We start from the raw sequence: 18,278 nt of genomic DNA, 5'->3' as shown, positions 1-18,278 counted from the left end.
TCGATTTAAATTTCGTTTTCAGGATTCATTTTTGTGATACAACTGCAAAATAATTAGATCAGATTAATAAATCGATTTACAGTAAAAAAAAAAAGAAAAAAAAGTAATGTTGAAAATATTTAAAAATTGTAAAGCGAGCGTGTAGAGCGTACAGTTGCAGATAATCAGGATGTAGTGATATAGAAGAAAGTATAGGTTAGAAGTAGATAAAGTTTGAGAATATATTGCAGGTAATATAAAAAAGCTTTTTTTAGATTTTTTATAAACAAGTATGAAAGCATATCACCACAGCCTTATTATTGGACTTTTGTGTTTTGGCAAGAGAGGAGCATTTTTTGCAGTAAATCCTTGATTTCAGCTGGCAGCATATTTAGGGAACTTTGAAAATATCTATCCAATTGTCTAGCACTAGCATAGCACTGGAAGATTTAGATGAAGGTACATTTAAAAATCAAGGTTGGGTTGAAGCCGAAACCAAAGCATGAACCTGAGAAAAACTTTCAATTGTAATATTTCATTTTAAATAAATAATATAAATACAAACAAACAGTTAAATAATAATTTAAAAATTATTAACATCAAAATTTCTATTCTACAGATAACTTTGTCAAAAACCACAATTTAAAAAAATTTAAAATAGATCAAATAACAAGAATAAAAATTTAGAGAGTTTTTTTTAAAAAGACTGCACTACAAAAAAGTAAATATAAAAATACATCTAACATGCTATTTTATTTAATATATACCTTCTTTCCATGCGTTTATCCTCCATGTGGTTTATCTTCTCCGACTAATTTCCATATAGAGGCCACATATCAAGGCCCACAAAGATGAGTTTAGCTCACTAAAAAGCATCATAACCCCTTTGCAAACCAAGAGTAAGTGATTTTTAGAAGAATGAAGGATATCAAAAAGAAAGTTAAAAGTCGAGTTAGAAAGTTGCCATAGAGACAGCCGACTGTATTGCACTAGGTATTAGAATGTTTCAACTTATGTTCAATATCAAGTTCACTTGATAGAAATTTGTTATGTATGTTTTAATGATTGGCAGTGTATTTATTTGAGATTATTTCTTTATTTATTGTAATTTATATATATATATATATATATATATATATATATATATATATATATATATATATATATATATATATATATATTTCAAGAAATATCTGAATCTTCCAGTGCTATGCTAGACAATTGGATAGATATTTTCAAAGTCCCCATATATGTATATATATATATATATATATATATATATATATATATATATATATATATATATATATATATAAAAGTTACCATCTTGCCATCTTGGGTGGGGGAAAACAAATGATTAGTTGAGTTAATAAAGCAAGATAATTCGTACGAAAAAGTAATTTGACGAGTTTAAAAAAAGAAATGTTGGTTTATGAATACTTTGAAAAATTAGATTTTGACAGTGTGTATGATTAAATGCATTGACGCATTGTTGTGTATGATATTTTATTTATCTGCTAGCGTCATAGTTAATTATATAAAATAGCAAATCTTATAATTTTTCAAAGTTTTTCTAGTAACTTTAAAATTAAAATATAATTTATGCAATGGGTTGCAAAGCAGTGAGCTCTGAGCGGCGGCAACTTGTAAAAAACTGACTTCAACAGCAATTCAATTTTGCTGATATTGCTGAACGTGCTAAAACTTCCAGAAAATTTGTCTAAAATATTGCTGATAAAATTAAATTGAAATTACCAGTGAAAAATTGACCAGGTCAAAGACGTCGTAGATGCACTAATTCTACAGAAGACCGCTATATAGCGACATATGCTAAAAAAAATCGCACTGATTCAAGTAGAAAAATTGCAATGGAGTTGAATGCTGCAAAATAAAGAACTTTTAGTGCAAGAACAGTTTGTCGTTGTTCTTTAGAAAAAGGGTTGAAAAGTTACACAAAGAAATGACGTTGTTATCAAAAAAGGCTCAGAAAAACAAGAGACTCACTTAACGTATTAAACTTAATTGGGCTAGAAATCAATGACATCCTGTAATATTTAGTGACAAATCACATTTCGAAGTCATAAATAAAAAAAATCCTAAGTTTGCACGTCGTCTTCCTAATAAAAAAGACTTAACATTTAAATTTATAACAGGAGCACAAGGCGATGGTGGAACTATTTCTGTATGAGGATAGTTTTCCACAAATGGAATAGGTTTATTGAAGTTTTACGAAGGTTGTTTGAATGCTTCTCGTTATTTAGAAGTTATTGCTGAATTACTTGACTATATGGGCATTCTTTTTGATTCTGAAACTGAAGATTGTTATTTTATGCAAGACAATGCACCGTGTCACAAAGCAAAAAAAACTCTGGAATGGTTTGCAACGATTTAGTGCATTAATTTGGTAAATTCTGTTCTAGATTGTATTTCTCAAATTTTTTAGAGTTAAAGGATCCAATATTTCTCCATATTAAATCAACTTCTAATTTTTTTTTTTATCTAAAATTAGTAATATGTGCTATAATTTTGACTAGATTATTTTTCTGTATTATTCTTAAGTAAACTTTAAAAGATGTTAACTTAAAATTATTTTCAATTTTCATTCATTTTTGTAAAAAGTAAAATGTTAGATTCTTTAGGTAAAATAAATTATTACCACTTTTTATTCAACCCTCTATTAAATATTTATCATTTAATTTCTATTTTACATTTGTGCTATATTTTTGACCAGTACTTTATGTATATATATATATATATATATATATATATATATATATATATATATATATATATATATTATATATATATATATATATATATATATATATATATATATATATATATATATATATATATATATATATACATAAAGTATGCGTAGAAATTATAGCACTATAAAAATTTAGAATTCTACTAACAGTATATTTTCTCAAAACTAAATAGATAAATTTTTAGGTAAAATATTTATAAGTAGTTTGTTTGGTATTTTTGCCCCCTTCTTAACGTTTTTTTTTTTTTTTATTTTCAATTTAGTTTACAATTGTCATTCCTTTTGAAAAACACGACTTTTCAATCCTGCCCTCTTGGGCATTTTAAAGACTTCTTTTGTTTGTGCCATTGTTTGCGTTTCAAAACGAAAGTTGATTTTCCTCCAACTAAAATGGTAGATGTTCGCGGCAAAGATTATGACGTATTTCCGACTGCGAGGATAAGATCCTTTTCTTATGAATTGTATTTTTTAAAGTTTATTTTGTTTAGTGTTTCTTTTATATTCTATAAAAACGTAACACTAAATAAATCCTATGTAATAATACTTTATACCTTACAAGTTCTATAAAATATACGAAACTATTTTTCAGAAGTACCTATTTTTAATAATTATCTATATCTATTTATAACAGAATCCTTAATCTAAATTAAAGAGAATTTCTTGCAAATGCATTTCTTTAAAAACATATAGCACTTTAGTTCTAGTAAAACAAATATAAATATATCAAAATCTCTAACTTGAAATTATATACGTGTATAATTTCTCCTCGTGAAAAAGAAATACGGCGCTCTGTAAATTAGAGGCTATACTAAAGTATACTAAAATATAAGGTTAAAGTTCGTAATCTAAAGTTACGGAACTTTTCCTTATCATAAACACGGACAAAATCATATAAAATGATGCGACTATTTCAAAAGTCTTAAAAGTATAGGTAAAAAACCGTAGTTTATTGAAAACGGATTTTTTCCGTAATATAAAAAAGGAAAAAGTCTGATAAATAATACGGAGTTTTTTTCACAGTGTACCGCTGATAAATATTCGCGTTAAAATTTATAAGATATTTACCAGATAAAAAACAAGTAAACGAAGTAAGAAACTTGAAATATTCCTTTATAAATACAAGATACGTTATATCTATTATATATGTAGATTACAGTTTTAAATCATACATGTATAATTTTTATAAATTCATGTTTAAATGAAGGGTAAAAAGGAAGATCGCTAAAAAATATCAAAAGTATATTGTTAAATCTTCGATTGTAAAAATGAGTTCTTTAAGCTTTTGTTTAAAAGAAAAGTAGTTACTTTGATGAATAAAATCCTCAGTAAAATTTTTTAAAACTATTTTATTCCATAAGATTGGTCCGCGATAATCAATACAAAATTTAAGATTTGTTTGAAAAATGGGCTGCTTAATAAAATCATCATTGCGTAAAATGTACTTATTTTTATCTTTTAATTAATACAAATTATAAAAGAAATAGGTGATGAATTGGTTTTACATTAAAACATAAAACAAATAATATTAAAAATGTTAAGCTCATATATAATTAAAAATTTCATTTCAAATAATAGAGGGTTGGCATAAGTATAACGGTCTTTAAAGTATATAAGACGTGCTACATGCTTCTGCTGACGATAGAAAGAGGTTTAAGTTTTTTTTTGTTTATACTGCCCCAAGCAATGTTTTCATAGTTTATGTGACAATGAATAAATGAGTGGTATGATTGAACCAAAGTGCGTTTATTTAAAACACATCTCGCTTTGTACAATTTTTCTTCCAATAACTTTTAAAATTTTACTTGATAAGTTTACTTGTTAATTTTAAGTAAGTAAGTGATTTTTCCATGTAAGATTTTCATCTATACAAACACCTAGAAAGTTGGTTACTTTTTTAATTTGTATATTGTCAATAACAAGTTGAGGCATGTTAATTGGCAGTTTATGTTTTTTGATAAATTGATGGAAAAAAAACCCATTTGTGACCCATCTGACCAAAACCAGTCACATGTATAAAATTTTAAGTTTTGAGTGTGATACATATTTAAAAAGGTATAATATTCTGCTTTAAATAAATACGAAAAATTATTTCTCTAGCTTGACCCTAGCCAAAGTTATGAGCAAAAATGTAACATCTATATTAAAATTTTAAAACGGAAAAAAACGCGTTTAAAGGTTTGATGTCATATAAAATAGAAAACTCCTTAGCATCCATGCATGGATTTTGTTCTAATTTGGCACACATCTACTGCGATACAATTGCAACAAGTCCTGAAAAAATTATTACTGTAGCTTGGCAGTCATATTCATTACTGAAAGTGGACCAATTTAATGAGTAATCACAAAAATTTTAACACAATAGCCTCACAAAAATCACCAAATTAACCATCAAAAAATTATTTTTTATTAAAAGTTAAGTTTGAATAGCAAAGAAAAGTTAATTATGTAAACAATTATGCAAAAAAATAAATAATGATAAAAATTGAATTTTTGAGATGTTTTGATGGTTTTCTCAATATAACATAACGCGACATCCGACTGGTTTTGGTCAGATGCGTCACATTTAGTTTTATCGATGTTAAGAGATAACTTGTTAGTCTAAAACCTGTCAGTATTTTGATTAACTCGATGTTTACGTTATAAAATAGAGTAGCTGTTGTGTGACATAAATAAAAGTGTTATCAGCAAACATAAATGTTATATTAAATCCTAGGCTTTGTATAGATCATAAATATAAATAAGGAGAAGTAGAGGTCCTAATATATTTTCTTGAGGAACTCCACATGTAATATTAACAAATTTGATAAAAATGTTTCATTGGCGTAAACACATTGTTTACGATTAGTTAAATAACTTTTCAACCATTTTAAATCATTGCCTTTTATACCATAATACTTGTATTTTTTAGCAAGAATGTTTTGTTTGCTAAAAGGTGATCAAGGAAAAACATAAAGGATGGAAGTTACAGCTTATAATGATATTCCCATTGACATCATCAGGACCAACTGCATTATTTGACTTTAACAATATAAAAGCACTTTCAAACTTTTCAAAAGACAGATCAAAATAATTTAAATACGAATTTAGAAGGTCATATGTTACCTTTATTAATTTTTTTTGATAGGTTTAGTCCTACAGATACAAAATATTTATTAAATTCGGAAGCAATTGTTTTTTGATCAAGAAAAAGATTATCATCTACTTTAATGACTAAAGGCAAAGATAGCAACATTTTTTTAGTGTTACCAGTTATTTCGTTTATTAGGTGCTAACAGAGTTGTTAACAAGGCCAAAAGTAGCAAGGCTAAGTCCAAAAGTTACAATTTCAAGCAAAAGGCCGAGGCCAAGAATTTAGGGTCAAGGCCAAGAATAAGAGTTTCAAGACCAAGGCCTACACAAACATTTTCAAGACCAAAGACCTAAATTTTTGTCTTATGTTAAGGCCATATATTAACAGAACTGTAGGTAGCAAGTACTGTGACAATAAAACCACATGTTGTATAAATAGACCATAGTTACGAGCAGAATTCAACGTGGCCAATAAGAAAAAACCCAGAGGTCCGAGGTTCGATGCTAGCGATATTGGTACGGAAGGAGGCGTGAACTTCTTGTTAAATGCTCTCCCGCGGTGCTCTGTGATAAGACCGAATGGACTTCTGGGACCTAATATAACTACAATAAAAAAATAAAAAAATATACTTGTACATATAAAGTCGAAAACAAAAATGCATTAAAATAAAAAATAAAAACTTTTAATTCTTTAATTTTATGTATTTTTTTTGAAGGCCTTGGTCAAAACAATCAAGACCAGGTCAAAATTTTGAAGGTCAAGGCCTTAATTTTTGGTCTTAAGGCAATGCCGAGGTCAAAGACTAACAACTCTGGTAGTCATGTGCGCTTCGAATTTAATTTGTATTTTTTAAGTAAATCAGTGTAGTATATCTATTTCAAATTTTTTCTTAGGCGTTCAAATAATCATGTGTAGTTTTTTGAGTATTTCTAGTTAGTTTGTTTATTAGAGAAACGGCTCCATTTTCAAATAGACCATTATAAAACCCATTAATAGTTATAATCATGCAATTTTTTTAATTTTGGATTCGACCTCCAACAGACTTATATTAAAACTCAAAGAAAGCATGTACATAGAGTAGGAAAAACCCACTGTTAATAAACACATGAACCATGTAAAAATGACAATTTTAGTCTAGTTCCTTTTAACATTACCGGATCTTTTATAGTTTTTAAAACATTTATTACATTTTTTAATTGCGTTTTTATTTTTTTTATTGTAGGGTCTCTATTTTAACAAAAATTTAAAATGTTGTCTTATTTATTAGAATATATATATATATATATATATATATATATATATATATATATATATATATATATATATATATATATATATATATATATATATATATATATATATATATATATATATATATATATATATATCTAAATATATATATATATATATATATATATATATATATATATATATATATATATATATATATATATATATATATATATATATATATATATATATATATACATTACATAAAAACGTCAAAGAAGACATAAAAAAGAAGACATAAGTGATTACATAAAAACGTAAATATGTAACTAGCAAGTATTATTTAATTCCGTTTTTTTGGATAATTTTTTTAATCAGAGATCAGAACAGCTTGTAGAAATTTTAATACCATTGTCACGGTTGAGAAGTATAGGAGCGCGTTTTATTTCTTGGTATGTTGAGACGTAGTTAACTTTAAGTGATTCTCTAACTTTACGTTCATCGTACTTTTATTTTATTGCTAGAGTTTTTGGATTTGATCAATCAAACATACCAGTACATTCTCTACCATGTTCGGTTGCATCAGATGCATCCAATTTACCTTTTAAATAGTTTTTTTGATGTTCAATGCATCTTGTTAAAATTTTCTTTTTTGTTTCGCCAATGTATATACGGCCCCAAGAGCATGTGAGCATGGTAGAAGGCTCAAGAAAAATTGGAAGTAAGAGTTAATCGTAGAAGATGAAGGGTAGATGACTCACCAAGTACATTACCGTTCATAAATATAGGATGATCTAAGTTATTGCAATAACGATTGTCTGAAAGAAACTGGGTTTTATGTGAATTAAAATTCAGCAATGTTTTTAGGTGAGGTGACAAAGTCTGAATCATACAAGAGGAATAGAAAAATAGATTTGCCCTTACCATTGATACTGTTAAAGACTTTCCAAAAGTCACAATAGTCTTATTTTTGTGATGAATTACGAGATTTTATGACCGATGAATAAAGGGCTTTGGTGTTAGACAAAACCTTTTTACAATGGTTTCTAGCAATAGTAAACAGACATCTGTTTTTTGGAGAACTATCTTGCTGTTAGGGACTGAATTAATGGTTTCGATTGGAAATTGCAGCAGCAAAATGTGTGGAAAGCCATTGAGAAGAGTGAAAATTGACTTGAAATCGTCAAGAGGGAATAAAAGGTTCTATGCCAGCCTCAATCCAAAAATTTATTTAAGAAACACATTTGTCAGCTAGAAGACGAAAGAAATCTATCTTAGGGCCATCACAAAGAAAATCACGGAAGAAGTCCTAGTCAGATTTAAGGTAGTTGTAAGAGGTACAATGATAGGGGGATTCTGATGATGAAAAAAATGGCATAATAGTTTTAGAAAAATCAAACTGTGATCAGAAGAACCTAAGTGTTAATGAGGAGAAATTGAGCACTGACTAGAATCAGAAACAAAAAATAAGTCGAGTAGAGAAGGTAAATGATTCGGGTTGTCTGGAAATCGAATTAGAAATTTTGAATATTTGAAAAAGTTGTTGGCCTTAACGCCTGCAAAGTCACTGACACTAGAGCCAAGTCATTCAGTGTGATGAGCATTAAAGTCACCAACAACAACGATATTGGATGATGGATAAAGAGAGGGCCTGGTCAATTTGATCAGAAATAACATCAAAAAGAGTGCATTCTTGAGATAAAGGAGAGCGATATAGAGCAAAGAGAAAGGCAATAGAGTAAAGTGGTGCTAAACAAAAGCACATAAAAGAATAATCTCTGAATTCAAACCTTGCTTCCCGACAAATGGGTGAATCCTTGCGAATGTAAATGCCCGGTCTAAACATGTGACTATTGGAGCCTTTACGAGTTTAAAGAAGATAACCATCAACACTAAGTTCACAAGATGAGACAACTGAACGAAAGTTGGCCTTACAAAGAGCAAGTAGATCTGGTGAACTTTGCAAGAGATAAGACTCAACAGAAGAAAAGTTACTTCGAAGACAACGAATATTTGTGAATAATAGGTTTAGTGAACTTGGTGAAGACAATCGTATTTTGTGTTTTATATATTATTATTATTATTATTATTATTATTATTATTATTATTATTACTAATATTACTATTGTTATATCTTATTACATCATATACTACTTATTTTATCATTTGATTTTATTGTTTTTTACTAAATATAATTTTTGTTTTTTACATTTTAAATACATGTTTCATTCTATTTTAGAGTATAACGCGCTTTGAATTAAATGTCCGGGTGCTAACTTGGTATTCATTGATTACAGTTTTAGGAATAATTGGAAATGGCGTTGTAATGATTGTTGTATTTTTATCTAAAAATATTAATCGCACGTCATCGTTTCATATTGCCATATTTTCATTAGCACTTACTGACTTTATGGTATCTCTATTTAGCTTACCAACTTATATTATGTCAACTAATACCTTTAAAAAATATCATCCTCAAAACATTAGTGGTGATTTGATGTGTAAATTTATTACTGGCTATTCTTTACGATGTTGGTTGATAGCTGCTTCAGTTTTTTTACTTGTATTTATTTCAATTGAAAGACGGAATACAATATTGCATAAAAAACTTTTATTGCTTAAACATAAATCTACAAAGTCTAAAATTGCAACAATGGTTTTAATTTTTTTAATTGCTTTAATTAAAGAATCTTTGGGAGCATCGTTTATAATATATGATCCAAACGGAAAGCAATTTGGAAACTTTTGTAAATATTGCTTAGACAAAAACAAGCAAATGATTCTTACAATCTGTATTGTTATTTTAGACACAGTAATACCTGTTGTTATTATTTCATTTTGTTTTTACCAAATCTCTTTAAGTCTTAAAAAAATTGGTGTGTTTTAGGAAAATCTTTGCAAGTCAATAAAGTTGATATTATACATGTTCGTGAAGTCAATACAGTAAAAACAATCAAATTAATAGCAGTTGCTTTTTGCATTTGTATTTTACCGAATAGAATACTTTTAGTTACTCAGTTCTTTAGAAGTAGAAATAATGAAATGGAATAATCCAATCTCCCAAGTTTTTGTTTTAATGCGATTATCAAATTCTTTTATAAATCCTTTGATATTCTGTTTTCAGAGTAAGCAGTTTAGACAAAATTTATCAATTGTGTTTCACCAGTTTTACAAACGAAAACGCATAACATCACGTAAAGGAAAACAACTATCAAATTGCTTCAAACCGTTGCCAGATATGACTTTTTAATACTAATTAATTTCTTTGGACTATATGATAATACTATATATATATATACAATATATATATATATATATATATATATATATATATATATATAAATATATATATATATATATATATATATATATATATATATTTATATATATATGTATATATATATATATATATATATATAAACACAAACACACACACTCACACATATATATATATAAATATATATATATATATGTGTGTCTGTGTGTGTGTTTGTGTTTATATATATATATATATATATATATATATATATATATATATATATATATATATATATATATATATATATATATATATATATATATATATATATATATATATATATATATATATATATATATGTATGTATGTATGTATTTGTATATATGTATGTATGTATTTATATATACATATATATATATATATATATATATATATATATATATATATATATATATATATATATATATATATATATGTATTTATATATACATATATATAAATATATGTGTATGTGGGTGTGTGTGTGTTTGTGTTTATATATATATATATATATATATATATATATATATATATATATATATATATATATATATATATATATATATATATATATATATATATATATATATATATATATATATATATATATATATATATATATATATATATATATATATATATATATATTTATATATATATATATGTATATATATATATATGTATATATATATATATATATGTATATATATATATATATATATATATATATATATATATATATATATATATATATATATATATATATATATATATATATATATATATATATACATATGTATTCATATGTGCATATAATATTTTAATAAAAATAAAAGTCATTGTTTTGCATGTTACAAGTTGATGTCAAGCTTTTGCACTCAAGTTTAACTCTAATCTCAAGTCAAGTCCAACAAAAACTCAATCCTTAAGTCCCTAAATCCTGAATCAGGTGTTAAACAACTCATAATATATTTTTTACTCAATTCTAATCTCCTTTGTAATTAAAACGCGGGTTAAATAGTTTCTTAAATATTCGCAAAAAAAATATTTTTATTACAATAATTTTAAAATAAGTGCAAATATTTTTATAAAAATAAAGATAAAAAGACTGTTTGCCACAAACCTAAACCTTCAGTTGATGTGGTTTAAAAAATTATGTAAATACATTGTATTAGTTTATAGTAATAAAGATTTGAAAATACATTAAATATGAAAATTAATTTCATAATAATTTATTAATTTAATTAACGATAAAAGATTTAAGTAATAACAGAATTTAAATTAAATTTATAATAATAGCAAATTTATTGAAATGTTTTAATTGCAATGAATAAATCCAAAGGCTTTTAAAAGCTTCATATTCAAAAAATGAAGAGATTTGTTAAAAAGTTTAAATCTTAGCTAATAAAAAGAAAAAAGCATACCATAAAAAAAGAGTAATGATATTGTTTTAAGCTAAAACGAAACGTTATGATATTATATCAAGATGTTTTAAGCAATCAAAGCATTGCAAATGAAAGATCAAAGTTAAAAATAACTTGTAAACAATATTTACTGATTAAGAGTTAGTCAATAGTTCTTTTTATGTTGTGCTTTTTAAAATAACTCTTACCCAATATCTAGATTTGTATTGAATTAATAAATGTTTAGATTAGAATTGGTAGAATTTGCCGGATTTATAAAAATGTATTTAAATTCCTATATGTAAAATATTGCTATTTGTTTTTAAATCCAGCAAAAATACTACAACGGAAAATAAAACCCTTAAGAGATATACCAAGTTCCTTGCAAAAAAAAACATTCTTTAAGAGCACAAAAAACCCATAGTTTAACGAGATAGCAAACTATAATGTTTAAACACGCTGTGATAGTTGGGTTAAACTTTTATATTTGTTCCTTAACTCAATTCAGAAAACGTTAACTTTAGTTAGATCGTGTTTTTTGTTGTGAACTTTTTAATAGTTCAAACAGTTTTTAAAAACTTATCGCGTCAACATTTGAGAGAGTAATCAACGACACTTTCAAAGCTTACAAGCTACACTTTGACAACAAACTTTTAAAGCACACTAACTATATTTTCTTTTCTAATGCAAAGGCGCCATTTTTGACTTGCCTCTGAAATATTATACTACTAAGACTGTACCACAATTTTAAACCGTTTTTAGCTTCGTTCTCCATCCAGCTAGTCTATTATACATTCTTGCATTTATTAAGATCTTTCGGAATAAACGGCGAATTCATACATTGAATTAATTTCTTTTTGTAGGCAGAAAGCAATAAAAAATATTAGCTCTGTTTAAGTTGATATTTTCAGCGATGCTCCTCAAGGTTCTGTTCTCGGCTCTCTCTTCATTCTCTTCACAAACCATTCTGTTCAATTTACTAAAACGTTTCACATATTTTTCGATGATACTAAACTTTTTTCTAAAAATTTCTCACAGTTTGATGTCGCAGGATCAGTCTACGCTTGGTATACGAGTGGTTAAACACTTTAGGTATATATTGACATCTAACAAGCTAATCTGAAGAGCGTGATTTGGAAGTCATTTTTAGATCTAACTTTAAGGAGAGCACACATATTGGAACAGTTGTCTCTAAATCTCTACAAACTCTTAGTATGCTAAAAAATACATTAACTTTGGTTGATAAAATAATGGCTCTCAAGTTATATTAACTGTTCGTAAGACCTTAAGTATGTTTTGTCTGTTTGGGCTCCTTATTTAAAAACTGGTATAGTTAGAGTTAAATCTGTTCTTCACCAACCAGTAAATTGGCTAGTTTGAGACAATTCGATACTGTGAAGGACTGAATAGCTCAAATCTACTATTAACCATTGTCTATATGAATCAAATAATTTTAAAGAAAAAAATAATATTAAATTTCCCTGATTCCGTAGTTTTTTACATATTTGCTTGGTAAAATAGATGCAATGACAAACAAAAAAATATTTTGGTCTGAACAATTATCTTTTGGCTATGGAGGTACTTTTAAAATTGGACGAATTTCATTCAAATCGCTTATTTTGCATAATGTCATACTTTAAAAAGCTTGAGCTGGAATATTATTTATTTTAATAAGTTTTCGCAACTTATATATAACCAGCCACAAGTTTTACTAGAAAAATAAAAAAGTTTATTTGTTGTCTATAAATTATAGCCTAAAAGTACAAAAGTTGTTAAAAAGTGCGAATTTTAAGAGATCGTAACATGGATATTTTTACTCTAGATGAGAGCTGTGGGTCTAATCTTCCATTAAAAATTAAAAACGCGCGTTGTTGCATTGGCATCTCAAATAATAATTCGTTAAACACTTTTCTTTGAGACTAGACTAGAGTACAATATTTGAGTATGTTTTTAACTAGACTAGGAATACAATATTTGGGTATATTTTTGGGTATCATGGGTAACACAGACAGTTAAAGAGGCAATAAATAAAGAAAGAACTCTGAGGGAAAGTACCGAGCTGCTGGGCGATTTACGCACGAAATCCTAAGTAAAAAGTATAACAAATCATACAATTAGTTTGCAAAAGAAGCTAAAAAAGCAGTGCTAGATTACGAATCAACGATAAATCAAATCTCAAAGAATAACCACAAATTGATTAACGCCTATATGAAAAAGTTGCAAAAAGTTAAACACCAAATACGAGTTTTAGATGGCAGTACTGGTGAAAGCACAGTTGGTGAGGAGGAAATATGTAGAATTTTAAATGACTACTTTAATCGGTTTTCTGTAATCGAGCCGCAAACGGAAGTTACATGTACAACGCAGTTTATTGCACGTGATGAAGTACAAAAAAGACTTGAAAACCTTGACAGGAACAAAACGATGGGCTTCGACGGCGTCCATCCAAGGCTTCTCAAAATGTATGCATCAGAGTTTTTTTCAGACTTCACTTTCTAAATGTGAGGTGCCAGACGATTGGAAGCGCTCAAACTTAACACCGATAATCAAGAAGGACTCCAAAATTTTAGTTTGGACCCTTCTTGAATCTAATTACTGACCATTATCACTCAATGTTATCACTTTTAAAGTAATTGATCTTTTTATTTTGGATAATTATATTGAGTTTCACATAATATACTTCTCCATAAAATTTAATACTACTTCAAATTTAAAACTACGTAATCAAAGTGGAGCTTCACGCATGGATATGCAATATAATTGGATGGATGGATATGGAGATATAGTTATATGTAAAACATTTAATTATATCTCATCTAGCTAATGGATGATATAAATATAATATTACAAGTAGGAATATTATGAATAAAAAAGTATTCACAAAAAACTGGCATTTTGTGCTTTCATACTAGCGATTTATGTATTTATAAACGTGTATATATCTATCTATATTATATATATATATACATATATATATATATATATATATATATATATATTTGTATGTATAATATATATTTTTATATATTTGTATATTACACATTTAAATTGACAGCACTGGGAATTTACAAAAAAATAAGGTGAAAATTTTTTTATTTTTTTAATTATAGTTTTTTATGTTATTATCTATTTATGTTTTATTTTGAATATTATTTTTCTCTCTGTCTACTTTTAAAACTTATATCAGCATCTTTTCATACAGTGGCATTGATTATCTTCTGTTTATTGTTAAAAAAAAACATTAATTATAATTTTAGAAGCAAATTTAAACCCCCATTCTTTGTGTAAATCGCAGGTAAATCAAACAGTTGGTAAGTATTTTGATAAAACAAAGCTTGATACATCTTTGACATTAGCACATTGTTTAGTTATTAAATTTGAAAGATTATCTAAGACTGCAAAACATCCACATGTGAAATCCTTAAATGAAAGTGAAGGCACAGTAAGACCACCTCGTGAAAGTATTTGTAGTTATGGACAAATATTTATATTGCTTGCCTCTGTAGCAAGCCTAGACTAGCAATTGCTACATTTGCTCCTTTTTATTAACTTCTTTGCTATGTAACCAGCAATTGTTGCTCAACTTCTTCTGTTTCAGGTGAGAGAATTAATTCTGATATCTCATTTGAGTTTAAATCTAATGTTATTAGTAATTCATCATAAATTGGATTATCATAACTGTTTTTTAAATCTTCATTCCAAAAATTTACATTTTCCTTAATTAAAGTCCGACATGCTAAAATAATTTCTGAATGTTGAACTTCTAGTAAACTTACTAGAAATCTCCCACCACCAATATTGAGAAAATCTACGTTACTATAGGGTCACTTTGAAGTCGTGAAGTAAGCACATACAAATATCCTTCGTTGATAAGCTCGTCTATAAATATTGCTTGAGAATGCAGAGTTGTGATCAGAGCAGACAATGTTTGTTTTGAAAAAGTAAAAAATGGAGATTTCTGACAAAGTTCAACCCAATCAGCTAGTTGCCTTAAAAATGTTGTTTTACCATCATCAAAAATAATTGCATTACCATGTTTATTAGGACTAAATTGCTGTTTTGAATTTAAAACCGTCAACCATTTTTGAAATATACTTAAAAAACCCTAACTGCCTTTTTGTTCTGGAAAATAACTTTCAAGAACTGCTGAATTCAGTTTTACAACCAAATGCAACACATTTGCTAACCATGATATTCATATATATTATATATATATATATGTAATATATATATATATATATATATGATATTATACATATATATATATATATGTAATATATATATATATATATATAATATATATATATATATATGTATATATATATATATACATATATATATTTATAAATATATTATATATATATATATATATATATATATGTACATATATATATATACATATATATATATATATATATATACATATATACACATATATATATATATATATATATATATATATATATATATATATATATATATATATATATTTATATTTAAAGTCTTTTTAATTTTGCACTGTCAATATTTTGTTGCGTACATAGGCCTCTAAGAATCGGCCTCTAAAATGTAACATACACGGCCGTGTAATATAGTAGGCCATGGCAACCCTATTTTGCTTTTCAAACACCATGTCGAGTTTACATTCATGTGGCTTTTTTTATAGAAATTAAATAGAAAAAGTGCAGAAAAAAGCAAAGCAACATTAACATAACAATTAACGATAAATTTTATTTCAACCAATTATTCTTACCTTATTTGAGTTGAATACAATTCGTTTTTCATAAACTGTCTACCAATGGTCAACAAAGTAAATTCCATTAATGAAAATTTACTAAATTAAAACCATATTTAAACAGTACGCACACTAAAACAAAACAATGTTGAGATATTAAGTTGGTAAATTGTTTAACAGAGAGTATTACAAAACTTACAAAATTAAAGAAAAGTGGCTTTCTTTTGATTGCTCTGTTCCAAAATTTATTACCTACTCATAACCGGTAAATATATTTTAAACCTTTTTATGTTTAACTAAGTATACTAAGTTTAAATTTTTGTTATGTAATTTGACTAAATTTAAAATGAAAAATTAAATTTTCTATTAAAACCAAAAGATTTAGGAATTAATTTTAGTTTATCAAAATATATAATAATTTAAATCCTAATTATTTTTTCGAAATTCTTGTTAACAAACAATTTTTTTAGTCTTAAAAAATTTCCCCAACAGAACACCCACATTCCCTGAAGCTTTCAACATCTCTGCCAATATGCCAGAAGTACCAGCAGTCTTGTCTACTTGAGCATTCTGAATAGCCAATTTTACTTCACTACATGTTTACTACATTCCATCCGAATTTTTCATTTAGCAATTTTTCATAATTAACCATCCACCTTGTTTTTACCTTAACTTTATTTGTAAGTGTTTTTACATTAGCCCTTTAATACTTTCCAAAATACCTTCCTCAAAACATCTTTATTTTTCTTCACCATTTGCTTTACAACTCTGTACCCTCCTTTATCCTCTCCAACTAGCATTTCACCCAGTAACTTCTGCTTATCTCATCTCTGACTGAGCTTTATATACAGCTTGTTTGGCTTTGTGCTTAGCGACACAATACAAGACCTGTTTTCATCATTCCCAGACTTTTTCCACATATTATAAAGTTTTCTCTTTTCTTCTACAACCTTAGTCACTTCTTTCTTCCACCACCATGATTCTTTGTGTTGCTGAGGACCCATTGTTCTTCCACATACTTCATCAGCTACTTCAAGAAAGCATTTCTTGGTGTTTTTCCACACACTTTCCACACCTCTTTTTAATCTGATTACTTTTCTTGCTTCAAGTTTCTTTTCAAAATGTTTACTCACTTCAACTTCTTTAAATTTACAAATTCTGCACATACTCAATTTAAGTGGTGCTGTGGAATACAAGCTTCAACTTTTATTAATCTTATGTTACTCACCTATTTTTGGTCTTGCTTTCTGATTAAGAACAGTCAATTTGTGTCTTAAACCCACCTGACTCATAAGTTGCTTTATGCTGAATTTTTTTTGTAAAACTTGAACAGTTCTTCCTCACTGTTCCGTATGTAAAACCCCATTCCATCAAGCGCTTCCTTAAATCCACAAGATGCTGCACCTACATGCCCATTAAAGTCTCCACATACAAACAATCTCTCAGTCTCACTATTCTTTTTCATAATATTACCCAGAATGTAAAACTCTTCCTTTTCTTTTCTTGCCCTACCTGTTTGAAGTGCATATACTTATACTATATTAAGCGCTGATCTTCAAATAACTAATCTTAATACAATCACTTCTCATTCACTCTTACACTTACCACAATAAAGTGGGATTTTGGAGGTTTACATCTACTAGGTGAGTGGCCTTCACCACCGTTTAAGAACCTCACCTGCCCAAAAACATTTTTCTTATAGGATAAGTTTATCATCTTAATTAGGACGAAGAGTTAATCTAAAGAAAAAAAAGGAATTAGTGAAGAACTGAGAATAAATAAAATCTTACAAA

Source organism: Hydra vulgaris, chromosome 15 (assembly GCF_038396675.1).
Source record: "Hydra vulgaris chromosome 15, alternate assembly HydraT2T_AEP".
Taxonomy (NCBI): Eukaryota; Metazoa; Cnidaria; class Hydrozoa; order Anthoathecata; family Hydridae; genus Hydra; species Hydra vulgaris.
This window is presented reverse-complemented; position numbering follows the sequence as displayed.